This window comes from Panthera onca, chromosome E1, assembly GCF_046562875.1.
Source record: "Panthera onca isolate mPanOnc1 chromosome E1, mPanOnc1 haplotype 2, whole genome shotgun sequence".
Taxonomy (NCBI): domain Eukaryota; kingdom Metazoa; phylum Chordata; class Mammalia; order Carnivora; family Felidae; genus Panthera; species Panthera onca.
Genome location: NC_138352.1, coordinates 43,755,144 through 43,781,139, shown reverse-complemented (window position 1 = coordinate 43,781,139; position 25,996 = coordinate 43,755,144). Strand labels below are relative to the sequence as shown.

At 39.8% G+C, this 25,996-nt stretch overlaps 1 long non-coding RNA gene across 1 annotated transcript in view; it reads right to left on the bottom strand.

Annotated features, from left to right (window-relative positions):
• LOC132687934 (uncharacterized) overlaps positions 1-25,996 on the bottom strand; it is a 131,504-nt gene that overhangs the window by 85,934 nt on the left and 19,574 nt on the right. Inside the window, exon 2 of the long non-coding RNA XR_009614345.3 lies at positions 22,329-22,397. This is a non-coding gene — a long non-coding RNA (uncharacterized LOC132687934). The remainder of the gene's footprint in view (positions 1-22,328; positions 22,398-25,996) is intronic.

Here is a 25,996-nt window from a genome sequence, read left to right as displayed (position 1 = left end):
TTTACAGAGACTGTATGGCCTGGTGATTAGGAAGCATGGGCCCCAAATCAGGTGGCTTGTTTTGAATCCAAACTTAGCCATCAAGTAGCAAGGAGATCTTGACCTTTAAACTTACCCTTGACTTCTATGTAACCCATCTAAGCCTCTGTTTCCTCATCTATAAAATGGAGATTAAAAATAGGTGACAGTCTCCCAGCATTGTTGTGAAGATTGTGATAATGTGTGTAAAGCGTTAACTCAGCATCTGGCACTCATTTAACTTAGTACTTATTATTACTTCTCTGCCAAGTGCAAAACCAGAAAAGGCTTTTCCTTTGAGAATGTAGATCTTAGCATGTCTTGATGCAAATACATTTATAGGAAAAAGGAAGGTGGGGCCTGTGGTGAATTTCTCTATCAGCAAGTTGCAGGAGGTGAATTGCAAAGAAGGTAAAGCTTGCCAGGATCTGATAGCTGATTCTGATAGCAGCTCCTTTAACTGTCACTGGTGAGCACTAACAAGCTCTGTAGGAACCTAGCTCTGAAATTCACTGCTGACCAAGGCACACCCATCCATGGCCACAGGAGGGTGCCAGATGTCAAGACGGGGAGCTGGCCCAGGCAACTTCACTGGCCTAGGAGTCTGTTCTTGGAGAGCAAGCTAAGAAAGAGAAAGGAAAGAAGGCCAATAAAGGAGTCCATGTGACTTACTGGCTTATTAGAAATGCCATGTCAGGTAGGAGCCCTGGAAACCTGGGACAAGTGAGAGTCCAAGGAAATCCAGAACCTTAGGAAATCTCAACATGAGCTTGGTCTGAGTTGAAGTTTCAAATGACCATGTCTCAAAGAGAGCAGGCTGGAGAAGCAGGGAGCTGTTAAAGCATTCAGACAATGGGGGGAGATTAAGAACCTGCTTTGAGTTGGGGCGCCTGGGTGGCTCAGTCGGTTAAGCGGCTGACTCTTGTTTTCGACCCAGATATGATTTCGAGGTTCATGACGTTAAGCTCCTTGTCAGGCTCCACGCTGATAGCACAGAGCCTGGTTGGGATTCTCTCTCTCCCTCTCTCTGCTCCTCCCCTGCTTGTGCTCTCTCTCTCTCTCAAAATAAATAAATAAACTTAAAAAAGAAAAGACCCTTTCTTTAAAAAAAAAGAATCTGCTTTGAGTTGAAGAATCTATATAGAAGTCAAGCAAGACCAAGAGCAAGATAAAGATAGAGCTGAAAGATATAACCCAAGACAAAGTTAGCAGAGGGAAGGAGCCTTTGACAAAGCTTCTAGGCTGCCATATAGGAGGGGTGTGCTGAAAGCATCAAACCAGTTCATACTAAACTGTAAAATTATTATTTCAGTCTTAAACTCTACTGATCAATTCAATCGTGCTCCAAGCTAACATATGTTAAAGCAAAACTTAATATGTAATTTTCTAATATGTATAATGCATTTATTAGTTTTTTTAAATTGATTTATTTATTTAGAGAGAAAAAACACAAGTAAGGGAGGCACAGGGAGAGAAAGAATCCCAAGCAGGCTCTGTGCTGCCACTGCAGAACCCAACGTGGGGCTTGGACTCACGAACCGTGAGATCATGACCTGAACCAAAATCTAGAGTTGGATGTTTAACTGACTGAGCCACCCAGGCGCCCCAATATTTGTTAGTTATTATATAAACTGCAGTTCTTTGAGCACCACCAGGAAACTCATTATGGGGGTAACTGGCTGGCTCAGTCTGTACAACATGCGACTCTTGATCTCAGGGTTGTGAGTTCAAGCCCTATGTTGAGCATGGAACCTACTTAAAAAATAAAAAAAATAAAAAAGAGTTGTTGAACCCTTAGAAAAAATTACTTTGATAAAAAGGAAAAAAAGAAGGGTGCCTGGGTGGCTCAGTCGGTTGAGCGTCCGACTCTTGGTTTTGGCTCAGGTCATGATCTCACAGTTTGTGAGTTCAAGCTTTGCATCAGGCTTCACACTGACAGTGTGGAGCCTGCTTGGGATTCCCTCTCCCTCTCTCTCTGCCCCTCCCCTGCTCACTCTCTCTGTCTCTCTCTCAAAACAAATAAATAAACTTTAAAAAAAATTTTAAAAAGGGAAAAAAACGCATTATGGTTTAAAGTTGTAGGAAAAAAAGAAAGCACTAGTAGTCAGAAATCCAGAGGCATTTGAAAAAAACACTATTCAGGGGTTCCTGGGTGGCTCAGTCAGTTAAGCATCCGACTCTTTTTTTTTTTAAGCTTACTTATTTATTTATTTATTTTGAGAGACAGCATGAGCAGAGGAAGGACAGACAGAGAAAGAGAGAGAGAGAGAGGGAGAGAAAATCCCAACCAGGCTCTTTGCTGACACACAAGAATCCCACGAACCTGTAAGATCATGACCTGACCTGGGCTGAAATAAGGAGTTGGATGCTCAACCAACTGAGCTACCCAGTTGTGCATATGCAGCTGACGATCTCAGCTTAGGTCAGGATCTCAGGGTCATGATCTCAGGGTCGTGAATTCAAGCCCCGTCTTGGGCCCTACTTTGGGCCTCATGTTGGGCTTAAAGCCTACTTAAAAAAAAAAAAACAACCAACAACATTTATTGGGTTTCAAAAATATGGAAAATATAGAAAAGAATAAAAAAATGATTTATACTTTCACAATTTTAATTAAAATTAAATTTTAATTTATACTTTCATAATTTCACTCTTAGTGTTACTTTAAATATATAGTTCATGAGTGTATTCAGTTTCGTATTCTGTCTTTTACACCTACCATCATTTCACAAGTATCTCTATTTAACAAAATTACTTCTAATGACTGCATGTGGGAGTTCTGAATTTCGTATGGGTTTACCATAAATTACTTTCAACATTTTCACTGTAATTGAATATTTAGGTTGTTTTCAATTATAAATTATACTATGATAAATATCTTTGGTACGTAAAACTCTGTTCACATTTGTGATTATTTCCTTAAAAGCTATTCCTAAAAATAAAATTATTGATTCAAAAAGCCTGAGCATTTTAAGACTCTTAATAAATAAGATTGAATTGTTTTACAGAAAAATTTGGTCAAATCTACATTTCTCTCTGCAATTTCACCAGCATTGAATGTTATCTCACTTAATGTCTTTGATAAATAACACTAATAAAGCTGTTGGTTTTTCCATATTTTCTAGCCATTTGTGTTTCATCTGTTGTGAATCACCTGGACATGTTTTCTACTTATTTTTCTAAAATTTGGATCTCTGTTTTTCTTATGAGTTTATTGAGATGCAGCATAAGGATTTTACAATATATTAACCTTTTGTCATATTAATTATTGGTATTATTTTTATTATGATATCTTGTTTTAGAGAAGATTTTTATGCAGTTTAATTTATTTTTAATTTATTTTGGTCTTTCATCTCTTGATTTAATGATTACAAGGTTTTTCTTTATCTAACAGATAAGGTGAATATTCATCATATTTTCTCCTAGTATCTTAAGATTTTATCTTGTATTTAATGCTTTAAATTAGCAGGATGTCCTTTGGAGGTGTGATAGGTGTGAATCCATGTATCTTTATAATAAGGCAAAGTGCTTGTGAAAGGGTTCCCTACTAGTGAAATATAGCCACTGGTCCTGGTGAAAAGGTTTCATAGTGTTCAATGTCTCCCTGACTTACTCCTGGTGCTTGGTGCCTGTGCTAGGCACTGTGAACATCAGACCTTGGATTGCCTTTGTTAGTTGTAGCCACAGAAGAATTTTCAAGAGTAGGGATGTTTCCTCTACTTCCTGGTACTTTGAAATAGGGAATCTACCTGGCCATTTCACTATCTCACTTATAATAAATATTAAAATCAGGAGCACCTGGCTAGTTCAGTTGGAAGAGCATGTGACTCTTGATCTCAAGGTCATGAGTTCAAGCTACACGTTGGGTGTAGAGATTACTTAAATAAATAAAACTTTAAAAAAGAATCAAAACACTCAAAGAAAGGAGCTCACCTGAGTCTATCTCAGCTTTTCCAGGGTTCAGTGGCCTACACACATTGTCACAGGGCATGGGATACCTGTATCTAGTTTGATGTTTTCAAACCTCTAACATAGCCATGATGTTAAATGATTCTCATTATTAAATCAGGTAGTTAATATCAACCAAGCCAGCTTCCTCCATCAGCTTCCTCTGATTGTTGCCAGAGCCATGGCTCTCTTATCTTGGGGCAATATGGCCCCCATCGTACTGTTAAAGGCATTGGTTTCAATAGTGTAGAGCTGTTTGGGTCCAGGTAAGTAAGGTTGAGATAAGCAAGTCTTCAACTGCTAGAATGTTTTAACTCTGGATCTGAGGGAAACTTTTTCTTCCTTTTGAGGAGGTTAGTTTTGGTCCAGTAAAGGAAGAGTCCTGTGAGAATCCCAGGAATAACTCAAATGCCTTTGGTGAATCTGGCTGGGTAGAACAACCATAAGGGTCTATAACACTATTCTTTTTTTTTTTTTTTAATTTTTTTTTTTCAACGTTTTTTATTTATTTTTGGGACAGAGAGAGACAGAGCATGAACGGGGGAGGGGCAGAGAGAGAGGGAGACACAGAATCCGAAACAGGCTCCAGGCTCCGAGCCATCAGCCCAGAGCCCGACGCGGGGCTCGAACTCACGGACCGCGAGATCGTGACCTGGCTGAAGTCGGACGCTTAACCGACTACGCCACCCAGGCGCCCCTATAACACTATTCTTAGAGTTGGCCTGGAGTTGTAGTACTGCTGGTGGTCAAGGAACCTGGTTTGTGGGCTCATGTTAGGTTTGTGGGCTCACAACCTAAGGAGGTTGTGTAGATACAGCATGACCTCCAGGAAGTCATAGAAAGTACTGTTCATTAAATGACTGAGACACTGCTTAGACAACATGACAATGCCATATATTTAGACTTACCCAATCATAAGACAGTCTTTCATTTTCCTTCAAGATCTGGGAGAAGTTGTGGTCTCTTGATGTTTTTATTTTGTAAAGATCTGTACCAGAATTCAGACATCAGTAGGAGCAGATAGAAGACCTCTAGATATTGTGGTAATTCTACAGAGCCAGAATTTCCTACTCTTTATTACAAAGGGCAATGGGACTAAGATGAAGGAGGTAGAAAGGCTGATAAAACTGTTACAAAGGGAGGGGATCAAGATATGCCTGCTGAAGATTCCTAACTCCGAAGGGAATACACATGAAGGATCATCACATGGCACCAGATCTATTGTTCTGCCCTACTCATATAGCAGGGAGGCTCCTCTATTTATGTTTTTAAAAGCACTTCCTGGGGTGCCTTGGTGGCTCAGTTGGTTAAGCATCTGATTCTTGATCTCAAGGTTGTGGGATTGAGCCCTGTGTCAGGCTCCAGGCTGATTGTGGAGCCTGCTTGAGATTCTCTTTCCCTCTCCCTTTGCCGTCTCCCCCGCTCATGTGCTCGTTCTCTCTCAAAAAGAAAGGAAGGAAAGAAAGAAAGAAAGAAAGAAAGAAAGAAAGAAAAGAAAGGAAGGAAGGAAAGGAAGGAAAGAAAGAAAGAAAGAAAGAAAGAAAGAAAGAAAGAAAGAAAAAGAAAGAAAGAAAGAAAGAAAGAAAGAAAGAAAGAAAGAAATTCTGGAAACAGAGATCACGGATAAGAGGGTGTTTGGTTGGGGGTTGGGGTAGAGGCAAGGGGATGGCAGAAATATAACAACGGGGGTGGCTCAGTCAGTTAAGTGGCCAACTTCAGCTCAGGTCATGATCTGGCAGTTCACAAGTTTGAGCTCCGTGTCGGACTCTGTGCTGACAGCTCAGAACCTGGAGCATGCTTCAGATTGTGTCTCCCTCTATCTGCCCCTCCCCCACTCACACTCGGTCTCTCAAAAATAAATAAACATTAAAAAATATATGTGACAATAGGGAGAAGGAATGGGTTTTCCAGGTCATGGTTGGGTCATGGGCCTCCAGTCAGAGCCAGAAATCCAGAGACAGCATGTACATTGAACATCCCAGTTTCTATCTATGCTGCAGTGCCCCATGTCAAGTGGGTGAGAAACCAACTAGACCAGAGAAATCTGCTTGACCCCCTTGAGTCCATCATTGCTCCAATCTGAAGACTAGAACCCACAAATCTGTACTCCACTGGAATGTGAAACATCCCTTCCTATGCCTAAGGAAACCAGGCTACAGCATGGACTGAAGTACACAGACCATCTGGTGAGGTGGATGGCACCTTTTTGGACCAGGTATTAGTGGATAAAGCCTACTCTTTTTCAGACAAGCCGAGCCATTCGGCCTGCTAATCATGGAGCAAACAGAAAATGCCAACTGGTTAAGTTGAAACATACCTTACTTTATTTGGCCAACTGTTTGGTTTAATTAAGCAGACACATTTCCATACTCAATTGTCTCCGTTGTTATTTTTAATCTAACATCGAATCTTAATTCACTCCTTTTAAATGATGACAAGGGAATGGCATTACAGTTTGCCTGTTTTCCTAGAAATCTTTCCACTAACATAAATATGTTTATTTCTGTAAATAAATATAAACCATGGTTACTACTGAATACAGCCATCATATATATTATGCCTTCATGTTAATCATGTTACTAGAACAGTGAAGAGCTAGGAATTGGTGACCTGCTCCTAAAGTAATGTTTAAGTAAAAACATTATTTTTTCCCTCTACCTACACACCTTTGACTTCTCAGGTGAAAGTTGGGCCCATTACACCTCAATATGAATCATCATTTTTCTATTGTGAAGATGGCATACTATAACTATGCCTTCAGTGGATTACACTTCCTTGCTTCACAAGCTGTAGTGGCAGATCTGCCCAGATCTATCAACATTCTGCCAGTAGGGTCTGTATTAGTTAGAGTTCCTCAGTTGTTCACACTAAGAACAGATTCTGAAAAACTTGAGTAGAAAATAAATGTTTTAGGAGGATAATATGTAGCTAATAGACCTAAAGGGAAAGCTGGGGAATCTGCTTAGAGAAAGACAGGAACCAGGACATCTCTAGAGGTTTAGGTGGCCAGAAGTCCTTGACAGTCTGAGGATACAGCTGCTGGGTGTCAACTGGATTTTCAGTGTCTAGGCCACATCATTCAAGATTCATTCCTAGTCTGTTTACCTAACTCCTCGACTATGGGAGAACAAGGCAGTTTGATTTATAATCTCATCAAGATTATAGACAAGGTAGTTTCCCAGTCAGATTGTTGTTACCCAAATAAGTCTTGTGTGGTACTAGGGCTTTAAGCGCCCCTGTCCAAAGTTGTTCTAGTTCTGATCCCAGGGACTCATATTCTTTTTCAAGTCTTCTGCGGCTCTTTTAAGGGTCGAATTTGGAATCCTCACCACTTTTCTTGATCACCAGGACCACCAAATGTCATTGTCTTCCACCACTATGGTTAGGACTCTGGATGTAGTGAGAAGGCTTCCTACAATTAGGACTTTTGTAGCCAATAGGCAAGACATTTTGCCTATGGAGAAATGATAGTTCTGTCTTTCAGGCCCCCAAATACCATGTGGATCTTTCAATTTTCAGTTCTCCAAGTGAGCCTTCCAAGTGTGAGTGTTCAAGTATACTCTTCTGTATCACGCTGAGGAATATTTTCTCCTGCCAAAGCAACTAGTATCCTAACCTGAAGAACATTTTTAATCTTATTTTAACCAACTTCAGGGTGAATTCTTGGTCATGCTATCCTCTATTCAAAGGTTGTCCCATGCTTATCTCCTTTCCCAGTGTTTCAGGGATTGTACTAGTCCCAAAGTCTCTAACACACATTTCCCTCATGAGATGAGGACTCCTGTTCTCAGGAAAAGTCCCAGAAATATACAAATGAGGTCCTAATGTGACACAGTTTAAGGATCAGCTTGTCATTGGGTGTGCAAGGCAGTAGGGGTAAGAGGCCCCCTACTGTGCTTAGGATGCTAAACTTAGACTACAGGCCAAGGTACATGGTGGGGCTGGGATCATCTCTATGGAGGTGAATTACTTGGAACTCCAGCTTGAATCCTGTAGGAACAGAAGGCAACTAATCTGCCCTCTATCACACATGGAACCATTCTGATAAGAATGATTCAGCACTGTGGGAATAGGTCAAGAGTCCAGAGAATTCACAAGGCTGAGGAATATGTGTTACTGGCATTAAAACTCTAAATGCACTTTTCCCACAGAAACACTTTTATAAACAGTGGTCAGGGTGTTTAGTATTTTTAGTGTAATGTTTTATGTACATTAGGGTTCTGTAAGCTTTTGTGGGCTGGCCTTGGGGCAGAGCTGCCATTTGTAATATTATTTCTATGGAAAAACTTGTTCCCAGTTCCAGACAAACCAACAAATAAACTAATAATCTGGGAATTGCCTGTTTTGAGACTTTTCACTGGTACACACAATAGATTCATAGGCTTTCATAGTCAATCAAACTGAGCTTACAGCTTTGTAGTTTAAGATATTGGTTCTGCACTCAGAAGCCCTCCATTGCCCCTCTGACCCCTCTCTGCTGAACATTTTTAAAAATTGAGGTAAAATTGGTATATAACATTGTATTAGTTTCAGGCATACAGCATAATAATATGATATTTGTATATACTACAAAGTGACCACCGCAATAAGTCTAGTTACCATCTGTCACCCACTTTACCCCTTTCACCCATCCTGTAACCCCTTCTGCTTTGATAACCACAAATCTGTTCTCTGTAAGTTTTATTTTGTTTGTTGATTTATTTTTTTAATTCCACACATAAGTGAAATCATATGGTATTTGTCTTTCTCTGACTTATTTCATTCAGCATAATAGCCACAAGATCCATTCATGTTGTCACAAATGGTAAGATTTCCTTCTTTATTATGACTGAGTAGTGTCCATTGCATATATTTACATCTTCTTTACCTATTTGTCGGTTGATAAACACTGGTTGTTTTCATCTTGGCTTCTGCGACTAATGCTGCAATGAACAAAGATGTGCAAATACCTTTTCAAATTAGTGTTTTTGTTTTCTTCAGATAAATATCCAGAACTGGAATACCTAGATCATATGATAGTTCTTTTTTTAGTTTTTTGAGGAACCTCCAAACTGTTTTCCACAGTGGCTGCACCAATTTACATTCCCACTAACAGTGTATGAAGGTTTCCTTTCTCCACATCCTGGACAACACTTGTTAGTTCTTGTCTTTTTGATAATAGCCATTCTCCCAGGTGTGAGGTGATATCTCATTGTGGTTTTGATTTGCATTTCCCTAATAATTAGTGATGCTAAACATCTTTTCATACGTTTTTGGCCAGCTGTATGTCTTCTTTGAAAAAAATGTCTATTTAGATCCTCTGGCCATTTTTTCATTGGTTTGTTCACAAGATCTTGAGTTATTTGAATTCTTTATATATTTTGGATATTTACCCCTTACCAAATATATGATTTACAAGTATTTTCTCTCATTCTATAGGTTGGAATTTTGTTTTGGTTTCCTTTGCTTGCAAAAGCTTTTTAGTTTCATATAGTTCCACTTGTTTATTTTTCCTTTTGTTGCCTTTGCTTTGCAGTCAGATCCAAAAATGTAGTGCTAAGACTGGTGTCAAGGAGCTTATTGCCTAGGTATTCTTCTAGGAGTTTTATGGTTTTAGTTCTTACATTTAGGTCTTTAATCTATTTTGAGTTCATTTTTGTGTGTGGTGTAAGGTAGTGCTTTAGTTTCATTCTTTTCCAAGTGGTTGTGCAATTTCAGGAGAGGTTTATCTTTTTAGTGAAGAGATTATCTTTTCACTGTTGTATATTCTTGGCTCCTTTATCATAAATGAATTGACCATTTATTTGTGTGTGCTTATTTCTGGGCTCTATAGTCTGTTCCATTGATCTTTGTGTCTGTTTTTATGCCAATACCATACTGTTTTTATTACTATAGCTTTGTAATAGTGTTTTGAAATCAGGGAGCTTTGTTCTTCTTTCCCAAGATTTCTTTGGGGTCTTTTATAGTTCCATACAAATTTTAGAGTACTTATTCTAGTTCTGTGAAAAATGCCATTGGAATTTTGTTGGGAATTGCATTTAATCTGCAGATTGCTTTGGATATTATGGACATTTCAATAATATCATTTCAATCCATGAGCATGGTATATCTTTCTATTTATTTGTGTTGTCTTCAACTTCTTTCAACAATGTCTCATAGTTTTCAGAGTACCAGTCTTTCACCTCTTTAGCTGAATTTATTCATAGGTATTTTATTTATTTATTTATTTATTTATTTATTTATTTATTTATCTATCTATCTATTTATTTTGATGTCATTGTGTATGGGATTTTTTCTTAATTTCTCTTTCTGAGAGTTTGTTATTAGTGTATAGAAACACAATAGATTTCTGTATGTTGATTTTGCATCCTGAATTTTATTCTTTTTATTTATTCTTTTAATTTTATTCTTTTTTTATGTTTATTTATATTTTTGAGAGAGAGAGTAGGAGGAGCAGTGGGGGGGAGGGCTTCCAAAGCAGGCTCTGCACTGACAGTAGAGAGCCTGATGTGGGGCTCAATCTCACGAACCCTGAGATCATGACCTGAGTGGAAGTTAGATGTTTAACTGACTGAGCCACCCAGGTGCCCCATAATTCTTTTTTTTTTTTAATGTCTTATTTGTTTTTGAGAGAGAGAGAGAGACAGTGAGAGAGAATGAGTGGGGAAGGGCCAGGGAGAGAGGGGGACAGAGGATCTCAAGTGGGCTCTGCGCTGACAGCAGAGAGCCTGATGCAGGGCTGGAACTCACACAGCAGAGAGCCTGATGCAGGGATCTAGCTCACAAACCACGAGATCATGACCTGAGCTGAAGCTCAACCTACTGAGCCACCCAGGAACCCCACTTATTCTTATTCTAGAGGGTTTTTTTGGTGGAATCTTTAGCATTTTCTATATATATTATTATGTCATCTGCAATAGTGACAATTTTGCTTCTTCCTTTTCAATTTGGGTGTTTTTCTTTACCTTGCCTGATTGCCATAGCTAGGACTTCCAATAAATACTATGTTGAATAAAAGTGGTGAGAGAGAGGGGTTCCCAGGTGGCTCAGTTGGTAGAGCATGTGATTCTTTTTTTTTTTTTAAATGTTTATTTATTTTTGAGACAGAGAGAGACAGAGCATGAACAGGGGAGGAGCAGAGAGAGAGGGAGACACAGAATCTGAAACAGGCTCCAGGCTCTGAGCTGTCAGCACAGAGCCCGACGCGGGGCTCGAACTCACGGACCGTGAGATCATGACCTGAGCCAAAGTCAGACGCTTAACCGACCGAGCCACCCAGGCGCCCCGAGCATGTGATTCTTGATCTCAGGGTTGTAAGTTCAAGCCCCATATTGGGTGTAGAGATTACTTAAAAATAAAATCTTAAAAAAAAAAGTTTTAGTGCACATGGGTGGCTCAGTCAGGAGAGTGAGAGTGAGCATAAAAAAGTTTTCAGCTTTTCACTTTGAGTATGTTAGCAGTGCAGTTGTCATATAGGACCTTTATTATGTTGAGATATATTCCTTCTGTACCCACTTTGTTAAGAGTTTTTATCATAAGTGCATGTTGAATTTTGTATGCTTTTTCTGCATCTATTGAGATGATCATATGAGTCTATCTTTCATTATGTTAATGTGATGTATCACATTCATTGATTTTCAGATGTTGAACCACTCTTGCATCCCTGTAATAAATTTACTTGATCATGGTGTATGATACTTTTAATGTATTGTTGAATTTAGTTTGCTAATATTTTGTTGAGGATTTTTGTGTCTATGTTCATAAGCGATATTGGCCTGTAATTTTCTTTTCTGTGGTGCCCTTGTCTGGTTTTGGTATCAGGGTAAGTAATATTGGCATCAAAAATTAGTTTGGAAATATTCTGTATTCTTCAATTTTTTGGAAGAGTTTGAGAAGGATAGATACTAAATCTTCTTTGAATGTTTGGTAGAATTCACCAGTATGGGGAGGGTTTGATTACTAATTGAATTTCCTTACTAGTAATTGATCTATTCAGATTTTCTATTTCTCCATGACTGTTTTCTTTTCTTTAATTAATTAATTAATTAATTTTTAAAAAGTAATCTCTATGCCCAATGTGGGGCTCGAATGCACAACCCCAAGATCCAGAGTCACATGCTCTACCGAGTAAGCCAGCTAGGTGCCCCCTCTTCATAATTTTTGAGTCTTCTTTCTTCAAGAATCTTAGAAGATTGTGGTTCTAGGAATTTATCCATTTCTTGTAGGTAGTTCAGTTTGTTGGTCTATAATTGTTCATAGTAGTCTCTTATGATCTTTTGCATTTCTGTGCTATCAATTGCAACTTCACCTCTTTCATCTCTCATTTTATGTATTTGAGCCCTATGTCTTTTTTTTTCTTGGTGAGTTTAACTTAAAGGATGTGTCAATTTGATTCATCCTTCCAAAGAACCAACTCTTAGTTTCATTAATCTTTTCTTTCTTTCTTTCTTTCTTTCTTTCTTTCTTTCTTTCTTTCTTCTTTCTATGCGTGTGTCTGTTTCATTTATTTCCACTCTGATCTTTTTTATTTCTTTTTTTCTAAGATCTTATTTTTAAGTAATCTCTACACCCAATGTTGGACTTGAACCCACAACCCCAAGACCAAGAGTTGCATGCTCCACTGACTGAGCCAGCCAGGTGACCCCAATCCTTATTGTTTTTTTCTTTCTACTAACTTTGGGCTTCATTTGTTCCTCTAGTTCATTTAGGTATAAAGTTAGATTGTTTATTTGAAATTTTTCTTGTATTTGGAGGTAGGCCTGTATTGCTATGAACTTCCCTCTTGGTTTCAGCTCAGGTCATGATATCGCGGCTTGTGAGTTCGAGCTCCACATTGGGCTCTGCGCTGACAGTGCAGAGCCTGATTGGTATTCTCTCTCCCTCTCTCTCTGCCCCTAGCCTACTCACTCTCTCCCTCTCTCTCGCTCTCTCAAAACAAATAAATAAACTTTAAAAAATTCTTTAACTTTTGACATTTCAATTATAATGTGTCTAGTTGTGGATCTCTTTGAATTCCTCTGATTTGAAACTCTCTGTGCTTCCTGGACCTGGATGTCTATTTTCTTCCCCAGATTAGGGAAGTTTTCAGCCATTGTTTCTTCAAATAAGTTTTCTGTCCATTCTCATTCTCTTTTTCTTCTGGGACCCCTATAATGTGAATGTTATTCTGCTTGATGTTGTCTTATAGGTCTATTAAGCATCTACACTTTTCTAAATTCTTTTGTCTACTGATGCCCTATTTCTGCTAAACATTTTAATTGAATTCCCCCTAGCTTCAAGAGCCCATCAGCCAGTGCTCTCTCTATCCCCAGATCCACCTGCAGAGATTCCAGTAAGGTAAAACCTGAGTACTTATGATTCTGAATTTTTTAATTGAAACGTTTAAGAATTAGAAAATGTATAAAGAACACTGAATGCTTATGTATACGTCTTCAGAAATAAATTATCATCTACATAGTTGAAGGCCCCATAGCTGTCCCTGGTCTCATCCCACCTCCCAGAATTAATCACTTTACTGAATTCAGTGATCATCATGGTTATATAAATTCTCATTCTATACACTTACCCTGGGCTTCCTTTCTGCTAGAATGGCGGAGATGTAGAGAGTGGGAAAAGAATCAGTCTGGTGAATACAGACCAGGTGATCTGGCCCTAATCCCAATGTTTGGGGATGAGGACTCAAACCATGTTGTAGAGGGAAATTTTAGGAAATGGAAAAAACACTCAGTATGTGTTAGGCTCACATTCTGGAGGGATGTGGGGAAGGAGGCCAGAAATAATTGGGACAGGGTGTCTCGTGAGCTGGATTTGTCTACCCCAGCAGATGATTTATATCTGGCAAGCATGGAATCAAAGCTAGGAAATTGATATTCATAGAAAAAGGTGGGCAAGAATGGAAAAGTATTGTCAGAGAGGTCATCTCCTAGAGCCCTACATTTATAGGCTAGGAAAACAGGGCAATAAGAGATCAAAGTCCATTTACTCACTCAGTTATTCATTCAGTCATTCATCCAACAAATTAACCCCTGTTGAGGTCACAGGAAATGTGTTAAACATTATAGGAAAGGAATATAAACAAGAACAAAAAATGGCCTCTGTCCTGAAGAAACTCATTAGAAGAGGAGAGGACATATAAAAAACAATTACAGGGATACCTGGGTGGCTCAGTTGGTTGAGCGTCCGACTTCGGCTCAGATCATGATCTCATAGCTGGTGAGTTCAAGTCCCTCGTCAGGCTCTGTGTTGACAACTCAGAGCCTGGAGCCTACTTCTGCTTCTGTGTGTCCCTCTCTCTGCCGCTAACCCACTCGCATTCTGTCTCTGTCTTTCTCAAAAATAAATAAACATTTAAAAAAAAAACAATTACAATATGTGGTAAGTTGGAAGATAGAAGAGGCTTGACAGGACTCAGGGGGCAGGCTGGGTCAGCATTATACCCACTCACTGGCCATTAGTTTAGTAAATAATCTAGGATGTCACTTCTTAGAGAGGTAGCAGAGGGTTTGGTGGCATAGTGAAGATCTAAGATGTGTTTAAGGGCAAAGGAAGGGGATGAAATGGGGGAGGTCAGAAATTCAAATTCAATGGGTAAAGATCAATCAGGGAGCAGACAGATGTCTGAAACGGAATAGGAGTTCAGGTGGTGGGCAAATGGTACAACTGTCACCATGTGCTTTTTTGGTCCTCCAATAGCTATCATTTTAGATACCACCTTCCTGACACCACCATTTAGAACCCAAAAGCCACTCTAATACTTCTTTGCACTTCTGCTTCTCTTCACCCCACCAGACATTTCTATTTGTGTCCTGTGGAACCCCTGTCTGTTGGTGTAACTCCCTTACTTCTACTTATTCACAGAACTACCTATAGCAGATACCTTTTGAGGTATCTCCCCAGATCACAAAGACCTTCATAGCACCTCTCTTGACCCATAATGGTGAACTTTTGGCTACCATCTTGTTCCATGTGTCCCAGACACCCTTGGATACTCCCCCAATCATCTACTCTCTACTGGCCACAGATACCTAGAGATGATTTCTGTCACATGCAACCAGAGATCTAGCTAATCTCTCTCCACCTTCTAGCCTGAATTGAAACCTGGATTTCCCCTGAGGTTATCACTTCCCCTGTAGTCCTTTCAAGTAGAAGCTATTTATTCCCCATACCCCACAAACAGAGAGGCATTAGCAACAGTCTTCTAGCTCCTCAAGACCCTTCTAAATAATTTCTCCTCTATTCTAATATGAAAAACCTCTGCCCCACTGAAGTTCATGCCATTCAACTAGTCATCTTCTCTCATGTCATCTACCAACCTGGTTACACCTTCACAATTATTAAATGCCTGGTTTATTTCTTCATTCTGTGAGGAGGGGGAATTTATTGATTCTGTGGAGCACCCATTTAACGTCCCAGTTAGTTCCTTGACCTTTCAAACTCAGCATCTTCACTTCCAGTCCACTGCAGTGTCCTCCTATGGCCACATCCTGTACTCTATCACCACCAGAACGGTTCTACCCAAACTGTCTGTCATCCATCCGGCACTCTTCCTTGACACAATCTAATGGATTGAGGCTTTTACAAATTTTCAACCTGTGTTCTCAGCCTAGAAACCTTTTTACTTGTTTCCCATGAGCTTTTCCTTTCATCCCTTATGGTCATTGCAAATCTTCTCTACTCTTTTTAAGCTCCACACAGTCAGGTGAAACTCTGTTTGTTTATTAATTTATGTATAACACTACTCAACAAATATTCATTACATACCTGCTATGTGCCAGGTGTGTGGATACAATGGCACAGCTTTGCCAGTAAGAAGTTCACAGTCAAAAAGGATTTGAATCCAATAATCACACCCATAAACATATTATAAACCATGATAGACCCTAGGGGTAGGGCTGGGAGGTAGAAAGGGGCATTTCAGGAAGAAGAAACAGCATGAGCAAAGCTCTGGAGAAGAATGGAATGTGGTTTGGGGAAATGAAACAAGACCTATAAGGTTGGAAATAGAAAACTAAAAAGAGAGTGGAATAAGATGAGACAGTGAGGTGACAGGCTAAGTGACAGGGTGAGATCTGCATTTTGAAAAGACTACTGGCAAGGGATGAATAGGTGGAGCCCAGGGGCTTTTTTAGGTTAGTGAAATTGTTCTGCATGATATTGTAATAGTGGATACATTTGTCTTGTCAAAACCCATAGAACTGTAAAAGACAAAGCGCGAACCCCAATATTAACTATGGGCTTTAGTTAATAATGATGTATTAATAGTGGTTCCATCAGTTGTAACAAATGTGCCACATCAATGCAAATTATTAATGATAGGGGAAGCTGGGAGTGGAGTAGTGAGTGGGGTTACAAGTACAGAGTAGTACTATGTGCTCAATTTTTATGTGAACCTAAAACTGCTCTAACAAATAAGAGTCTACTAACTAACTTTTTTTTTTTAAATAAGAGGGATGGGGAAGACCATTGGCTACTGTGAGGAAAGTAGATTTGAGGTAGAACAAATATGGGCAAATCATGAAAAAGCTGTCACAGAAGTCCAGGCAAGAGAAGATGGTAGTTCAGATCAGAATGGCTATGGGGAAAAAGGAGAGAAGTAGACACAAGATGGTATTGACAAGACTTGGTGAGGGACTGGATATGAGTTGGGGATCAAGGGCCCCTGCGATTTCTGCCTTGCCCAACTTGATGGTTAAATTATATCACTCAACAGTTGTTAAAGAGGATCTAAAACAATTTTATCAACACCATTGCTACATGCTAAGAAACCACTGAACACATAGATTCTCAGCATGCATGTAAAGGTGATATTCACAGTAAAGACGTGTAACCGCCTATTTTTCAGCTTTGACCATGATTGTTGCCTGCTAGACCTTGTTTAGAGAGAGTTCATCCCATGAGTTCTATTCCTGTTTCAACCATTAATTGAAGTAGACAAGGTTACTTGGATTTTCTGGGCCTTAGTATTTATACCCATGACATGAGAAAGCTGAACCAGATTATCTACAATATGTAGTATCGAGTGAGGACAGGGGATGCCAGTGGTCTCTAGCAGCCAGAGGTCTTCCAGATAGTGAAATAGTCTTCATGCCTGTCACTTCCCAACTCCTGGGCTTTCACAATGAATGCTAATACATCCAATTTGTTGGTCAGTGTTCTCCTGCTCCTGGCAGGTCTTCAGTTCTTGGATTTCTGCTTATTTGTTCCAGGATCACGACTAGTGTCTGCATGAACCATCATAACCTCAGATAACTCTGGGCCAACACTAAATACTTCTGTCCAAGTCAGGTTTAGGACACACTACCAGATGGTCCCAGAGAAAACTCAGTTCTCTGTGTGTTTTTATTTCAAAATCAAGCCTATCTTCAGACAACAGAACAAATGTGCTAATATCCTGTTCCAAAAACCAAAATACACAAACTCTCAGGAACCACCAGCCCTCCAGTTGATCTGCCTTCTAGAAAATGCCCTTACTATTCAATGTCTCTGGGTTCTTACCTCCTTTTCAATCACACCAGTAATGCAACACAGCACCTGTAGCAACTGAGCCTTGCCAACTTTGTTGCTAACCATATAATCCACAGTACAGGGAGCTGCCACTTAATCTGGCTTTCCCCACATAAATTCCTGTTTGTGGGTTCCAGCAGGGGAAGCCAAGGTCATATGCCATAGTTGGGCCGTGATGCCTTTGCATACCATGCTTCATTGAGAACTGCCTAAGATAAACACAATGGTTCTACATCTGACATAAGAGTTAGCGCTTTGCTGAAACCTATGGCACTTAGGCCCGGACTAAGGACTGTCCCAGAGAATCCAAAGGCCTCTTGCTCTCGCCACTTTCTTCTAGGCATCCCAGGAAGCAAATTTTGTTAGAAACTTATCACTGATTTACCCTTATCTAAGGCTATGCTGTTTTCCTGCAAGGAACTGGACAGAATTTCCCTAAGCCTCACTCTGGTCATCATTTGAGTGATTAACGCAGCCTGATGCTGTATTCAAAACCACCCCTGCTCTCTGCCCTGCACCCTGCTCAGAATCCTTGATTCAAACAAGTGCCCTCTTTCTATCTCATGAATGAGAAAATTCCCTATGGGTGAAGTCCTTGCACATTTAGATTACTGCTCTGGAGTGTAAGGTTTATCTCCCAATGATAAACATGTCAATTCTATATAACGTCTGCTGCACTGTAATTTCTTCCTTCCAAGAGAAGCTTATTAATTTGAGTTAAGCGGCAGGTTGCTGATCAGCCCATGTATTAATTGTCCGTGGTCAAATGCCAGCCTTTAGTCCAATTAGCTCTGTCTGGATGTTGTGGACATGACCGCCTGTTGTTGCTGCCCTGAAGATGGCCAGCTCATGGGTAGTTTAGCAACTGATCCCAAGCCCTGGTTTGAACAAATAAACCGAGGCAATTAGAATGCACCTGAAGCACTTTTGTGATTATCTGACTAATGTCTTTCTGACTAGACAATAAACTGCATGGGAGCATACAGTAGTTGCTCAATAGGTATTTTTCAAATTAATAAATGTATGAATAAAGCAGAAAGACTATGGGGTTAAGAGAAGTCAGGGAAGTCAGGGGAGGACTTGAATGAGTCAAAGGTTTGACTAAGTTATGACTAAGCCAAGTTATGAGTAAACAAAACCTATAATGCAGAGAAGACACACAGAGTAGATGGTAAAAAATCCAGACAGTAGTGAGTGGAGAGTGTGGCAGACATAGGGAGTAGCTGAGTCACTTAAGAGTAAGAATTCACAAAACTCAATGGCTGAAGTCTTAGAACTGCCTTGAATCCACAGCCGCCCTCCTATTCCTGTTCTTCCTGACTGTGATTGCTCATCCTTCCCTGGGTTTTTATGAATTGCATCTTTAAAATAAATCATTTATTACTAAAGGTAACTTGAGTAAATTGCCACTCCTGGAAGTCTCAGTTGGGAGCTTGAGGATAGCACGTGAGCTCTAAAGAATCCAGTTGTTTTTCCCATGAAGCACATTATCTCTTTCTATGAAGAGAGTGATGGTGAGTGATGGAGACACCTTGACATAATTGCATTCAGGGTGGAGACACAGCTTATGGTCCATCTAGAACTCTTGCCACAAATATTTATCTTCTTTTTTTACTCCACATTTTAAGAAAATCCTCTTATTACTCTTGAGCAGTGATAACCAGATTTGCTTGACCACATCTGCATTTTAAGATTGAAGATTAGAAAAAAATATTTTAGAATATTATTTTTGAGGATTTGTGAAGGTAATTTTTATCATATCATAAATAATTATTGCTTGGTTATTATGATTAATCAATTGGTTAATTGGAAGCCATACTGTCATTACCTCCGTGGTCCTGAGCCCTTTTCAGTGTCTGTATATATTGGTTTTCTATTGCTACTATAACAAATTATTATGACATTAGGGCTTAATCAACACAAAATTATTATCTTAAAGTTCTGTAGGCTGGAAGTTCAACACAGCCTCGCTGGGCTAAAATCAAGATATGAGAAAGGTTTCATTCCTTTCTAGAGGCCTTATGGAAGAATCTGTTTCCTAGCTTTTTTCAGCTTCTACAGGATGCCAGCATTCCTTGCCTCACGGTACGCTTTTCCCTTTTCCATTTTCAAAACCAGCAATGGTGTGTTGAGTCCTTTTTATATCAAATCTTTCTGACCGTTCTTCATAGTCACATCTCCCTTTCACTGACTGCAGCTGGGAAAGGTTTGCTGCTTTTAAGGACTCATGTGATTAAGTAGGGCCCACCTGGATAATCCAAAATAATTTCCCCATTTCAAGGTTCTTAACCTTAAACACATCTGCAAAATCCTTTTTGCCAAGTAAGGCAACATATTCACAGTTTACAGGGATTAGGAGATGGACGTTTTTGGAGAGCAATCATTCTGTAGTTACATACTCCAGTTACAAATCCTTTTATGTTCTTATAAGAACATCTAGGATCAAGATAGCAGTCAAGTATGTCTGTAAAAAGTGCAAGTAGGTTGCTAGATGGAGAGAACCTTATATAAGAGATGAGATATGGCTTTGTCCATTAAAAATCAGCAGAAAAGAAAGAGAATTACCACTTACTGGGTGCCGTTAGCTTCAATGTTTCAGGTATTACAGTGAGATATATCTTAATCACAGTTAGCCTTCACAACAACTCTCCGATAGATATTATCTCCATTTCCTAGTCAGGGAAACTGAGACTCAGAGTGATTAAATAATTTGTGCAAAGTCACACGGCTGATAAGTGGGTAAGCTCGAATTCAAACTAGATTTGTCAGGCACTAAAACAGGTACCCTTTCCAGTATGCTACAGTATGTTACTCCCAAATTTTCTGTGGAACATAGTTCGACTATATAAAAAAACATACAAAAGATTCCTTCAGGTGCTTGAAGACTGACTTTCTGGGACTCTTTAAAGATGTATTTGGCATTGCACATCTAAAAGGAAAAGATGTTCCAAGGACAGGATGCTGCTTCTATTTCCCCACTGTGGTGTATAACCAGGAAGACTGCTAGACACTGCTAGACACACTAAATATTTTTCTTAGAAATATAATCCTGCCATTTTATTAACCAGGAAGGCTGTGGACCTGAGGACTGCCCACGAAGATTTACTGATCAGATCCATGCTCCAGTCAAGTCCTCCCTTTCCATCAGTGACAGATAAACCTGCATACGAAGCTAGCCAAGACAGCCCTGAAATACTTTCCAAGGAACCTTGTTAAGTCTCCTTCTCACTCCTAACCATCTAGTTACAGTTACCAGCAAGACTACAGACCAGGCTCACTGCAGACGCATTCTCACCAGGGTGAGAGAACTGTAATGGCTTTGTTGAGGCTAAAAGAGTATGTTGCTTCTATACTGAGAGTCCTTCTCTGTTGGGTCTGGGTACTGTCTGTTCTGCTAACTCTGCCTCTTCCACATTTCCTGTGACCCTTTCTGAGGCCAACTGTTTGATTGATCAATAGCTTTCCTCCCTGCAGGCCGTATGTACTTTGGTCATCTTATCTTGTTCTGCCCTTGGATATTTATTTACTCATTCTTGATTTTTGTTGATTAATTGGCCTTTGTCTTATTGCTGCCCAAACCCTTGCATTTCTTGTTGTGGCCTTGGTCTGCTGCAACATTCAACATAAATACTATTTCTTTCTAGAATTCTCTAGACTGTTTTGGAGTCAGCTTCTTTTAGATCTTTCCACAATCAAAAGCCATTTATTGAGATCAGCAATATCTTAGGACTGTGACTTTTTCTTGATTCTATCAATTTCTTAATATTTGTATTTTTTAACGCATAATGTAATTTTGGTGCTTAATTTGTATACTTGAATTGCATTCTTCTGCACCTCAGTATGTGCTTCTTTGCAGAGCTCGCTATTTATGCTTCTCTCGGTAGACAGTTATAGAAAGGGATTCATTTGTGTACTTCTCAGCAAATGCATTTTCTTTTTCAGATCAGCTTGACTCCGTAACACTATTCAGTAATTGGAAGGTAGTTAATGCCTGTTCTTAAAAACAAATCTCTGAACAATCACAACAAACATTTAAGTAGTTCATAGATATTATCCTCACATGATATTGCTAAACGTTCCCAACACTTCCAGACTAGATCACTGTTTTACAAATGATGAAACTGAGGCTTTAAAAGGTCAAGTAAATTATACAAAGTCTCCTAGCTAGCAGGTGATAGATCCAGGAATTCAACCCCATTTTATCAGTTTCCAAAATATGGACTTCCATTACCTTGTATTGCTGCTGGTGGTTCAGATCTTAGTTTGCAACATTTTAAGAAAGAGAGTATCAAATAGCCATGTAAACAGCAAGAAATACTATAGAAACAAAGAGAATTTTGATTATTGTCTCCTGGTAGGATAAAATGAGACAAAAGTGGCCAAGTAGGGTAGCATCTTAGAGGGACCAGAATAGAGTACCTACTAGACTGTCTTAGAATGGTGCCAAGGTATAGAAGCAATGTAAGTGGGAAAACAAGGAGAGTTAACAAATAAGTTGAAGCAAAGGAAACAGGAAGGAACGATAGCATGAAGGAATTCCCAACCTGGAAGACACACACTAGTGGATACTAGTGTCATTTTAAATTTCTATGCCAGTTTACATGGGTTTGTCAATTACAGCAACTCAGTCCAAAAGGGGACAGACTGCACCAGGGACAGAGTTTCACACAAAGTGTGTGGTGGCTGTAGCAGCGAAGAAGTGATCTTGAGTTCTGAGAAGACAGCCTTGCTTGGTTCCAGCTGCTGTTTTTCTTTCTATCCAGGATCCCCACCCCAGTCAGGTGATGGTGACTGAAGGAGAGGAGTATTGTTGACCTTTGAGGGGTTGGGAGAGTCAGAGGTTGAGAGCAGGAGGTTGTTGGCTAAAGCGTGGGATTTCTCACCTCAGATGATGGAAGATGCCCAAATCATAGAAGCCAGGAGAGCTGAGAAAGGTTCAAGGAACCAAAATCCTAGAAGATGGGAGGTAAGATGTGAGTGAGGGATGTCACCAAAACAGCACAGAAAGGGAAGCTGGATAGTAACACAAAGAGTAAAGGATTTTTGTCTAGAACAGTTCAGACCTTTCATAGTTCTTTTCCAATGCGTGGAGGCTGTAAAGGCCCTATTAAAAGCCTGGGGCTGCTCATTCCTCTGCTCCTTTATTTTATTTTATTATTACTATTTTTTTTTTTTTTTTTTTTTTTTTTTTTTTACCAAAACTACTTGCTCTGTCCTAATGGTCTCCATTTCCATCCTGTTGTGCTGTACCTAGCCTCTGCTGCTCTGCTTAGTCTCATTGGCCATGTAATTCACTAAGATAATCTCTGTAGCCATCTATTACAGTTTTAACCCTTGACAATGTCGACATTTGCTGTCGCTTCATGCTCTGCAGCCTGCAATCTGTCTTATCCAGCCAACTGGTTAACTCATTCCACAATACCCCCTGACCCCTTCTTAGAGGTAGGCCCACAATGGTGTTTCTTCCATTCTATCTGGGAACCAAGGGGTGGAGACCTGTGTAGTGTTGGCTGTATGCAATATCACTGATCATGTCCTGCCAAATACCATGATGTCCACTGGAGGTGGGTTGGGGAGGGATGTCTCCATTATAGCAGCAGAATCTATAGGTTTTATAGGTTAATAGGAATTGCTATGTTTTTCAAAATGACAAGTAGGAACACAAAACCCATTTAGTCAGCCACTAAACTTGAGCGTCTTTAATAACTACATTTTCAGGAGAAAGCAAGAAAATTTTTCCTTCTGTCATTCACTTTATTCACGTAGACCATATATAGGAAAATACATGAATCACAAGTATACAGCTGGATGAATTTTCACAAAGTGAACACACTAGTTTAATCAGTACCCAGATTAAGAAACAAACATTATCAGCAACCAATCCTCTCATGTCCCCATCTGGTTACCACTCCCCATATGGTAATCATTCTTCTGACTTCCAACAACATTGATTAGTTTTGCCTGTTTTAGAATTTCATATAAATGGAAAATATATTATGTATTCTTTTGTGTGTGGCTTTTTTGGGTCAACATTGTATATATAAGATTTATCCATGTTGTCATGCATAGAAGTAGTCTGTTCTTTTTCATTGTTATATTAGCACATTGTATGAATATACTACTCTATCCACTCTACTGCTATTAGACATTTGGATTGTTTCTAGTTTTTAGCTATCATGAATAGTCTTGTGAACATTCTTGTAAGTGTCTTTTGGTGAACATATGTATGCATTTCTACTGGAAATGTATCTAGGAGTAGGATTGTTTGGTAAAAGTATACACATATGTTCAGTTTTAGTAGATACTGCCAAACGGTTTCAAAAATTGTTGTAACCAAACATATATATATATATATATATATATATATATATATATATATATATATTATCCTTCCTAAATTTCATGGAGCCAGAAGAAAAATGGGACGGAGGTGGGCAGGTAGAAATTTGGCTGGCAGTGACAGCAAGTGCAGGTTGAAAACAATTCTTCCCTGTCTTCTGCCATTGTTTTTGTCAGATAGTTTTCTTTCCCAGTCACAGGGCTTGGACAATACATGCCACCCAGGTGCAGGTAGCTGGTGGAATTCTGCAATAATGGGGATGAGAATGAAGATTCTCAGCTAAATCAATATGGGATACCAAGCCAGAGGAACTAGTATAGCTGAAAAGTGAGCAAGAGGTCAAAGTCCAACCAGCCTAAAGGCAACAGTATAACCCACCAGAGAATGAAGTTGGGTTGACACAAAGAAAGAGAGATGCAGATATCAAATTGGCATATGAGACCAAGAATCCAGGATTAGGAGAGAAAGAACAAGCAGGTAAAAGTGAGTGGGAACAGATATGTGGCTCATGACTGGCTTTTATACACCAGCCTAGGGTGGAATGAGAATGGTCAGCCAAGTATAAAAAAAATAAAACAAAACAAAATAATTTTATCCTACCAAAAACCAAAGCTGAGTAAGTCTTGTCTGGAAACATCTTTTGAGGATAATTGCAAACTTCTGGGAACTTGAATGTTAAGTGTGGGGGTGGAACAAATACAGAGTTTTCTGTCAGAGTTGTGATGTTTGTATAGCAGACATTTCTCTGGGCCACTCTAGTTTGACAGTAGAACTGGATAATGTGGACAGTAGCAGCCTCTACAAGGTGATCATATGAACCTTAGGTCACTTCTGTATCTCTCAAGATACATGGGGGGAGGACAGGTCTCACATGCATTTCTGAGTGGCTATTCACAGACGCATATCACCAACCACAGCTGGACAGTGCAGCCACTTCTTTGCTGAAGTAGAAAGAGATGCCTTCTTCCTACCTGTTCTGTTATCAAGCCACAAAAAAGGTGACTTTGGGCCCAGTTTCCTTGGGTGCCTCTAATAGAATAGCACTTTCATTTGACTTTGTTTTTCACTTGAACAGACAACAATTGAGATGACCATGTAAGTGACTTCATGATGTGCCATGCTCAAAAAGCATCTCTCCTGGGGCACCTGGGTGGCTCAGTCGGTTAAGTGTCAGAGTTCAGCTCAGGTCATGTGTGATCTCATGGCTCATGAGTTCGAGCTCCACGTCGGGCTCTGTGCTGACAGCTTAGAGCCTGGGGCCTGCTTTGGATTCTGTGTCTCCCTCTTTCTCTGCCCCTTCCCTGCTCACACTCTGTCTCATTCTCTCTCTCTCTGAGAAATAAATTAAAAAAAAAAACATCTCTCCTGATCAACCTCCTCCAACCCACCCCTGTAATTCCTAATACTTACACTGTGTTGCCTCAAACAAGTCATTCAACCTCTCTGATACTTAATTTTCTCATGGGTAATATAGCAAGAAAAATATCTACCTTCTAAAGTAGAGTTAATGTGATTAAATGGGTAATATGCATTTTTCCCTAACTTCCCTGACAGAGGTGGCTATTGGTTGGTTAGATTCCAAGACATTGACCAGGTCATTTTCCCCAGCAGTCAAGATCATGCACAATGTCCTTGGATCACACATGGGTATGGATCCCTCTGGGCTCCTCTCTCTTTGCCCTCATAGGAACTGAGTGACACTTTAACCCAGGCCTGCCCTCAGGCTTAGAGAGGGAACAGCCAGGTTGTAGTTACACTGTGAAGGCGCAGCCTGTTTCAGCTAGTGTCCATTTTGATTAGGCACGTTCTTGGCTTTCCTGGTGGCTAAATATATTTTTTTAATTTTTTGTTTATTTTTGAGAGAGAGACACAGAGAGAGAGAGAGAGAGCAAGCATTAGCAGGGGAGGGGCAGAGAGAGAGGGAGACAGAGAATCCAAAGCAAGCTCCAGGCTCTGAGCTGTCAGCGCAAAGCCTGACGTGGGGCTCGAACCCATGAACCATGAGATCATGACCTGAGCTGAAGTTAGATGTTCAACCAACCGAGCCCTGGTGGCTAAGTATTTTTAATTTTACCCTTGAAAAAGGCCCTATAAGCCTCCAGCTCTAAGCATGTCACCTCAGACCACCTGATCAGAGAGAGCAAGCCTAGCTAAAATTCAAGTGTTGTTTTCTTTTGCCACTGTCTCCTGTATATATTTCTTCCTCCAGAC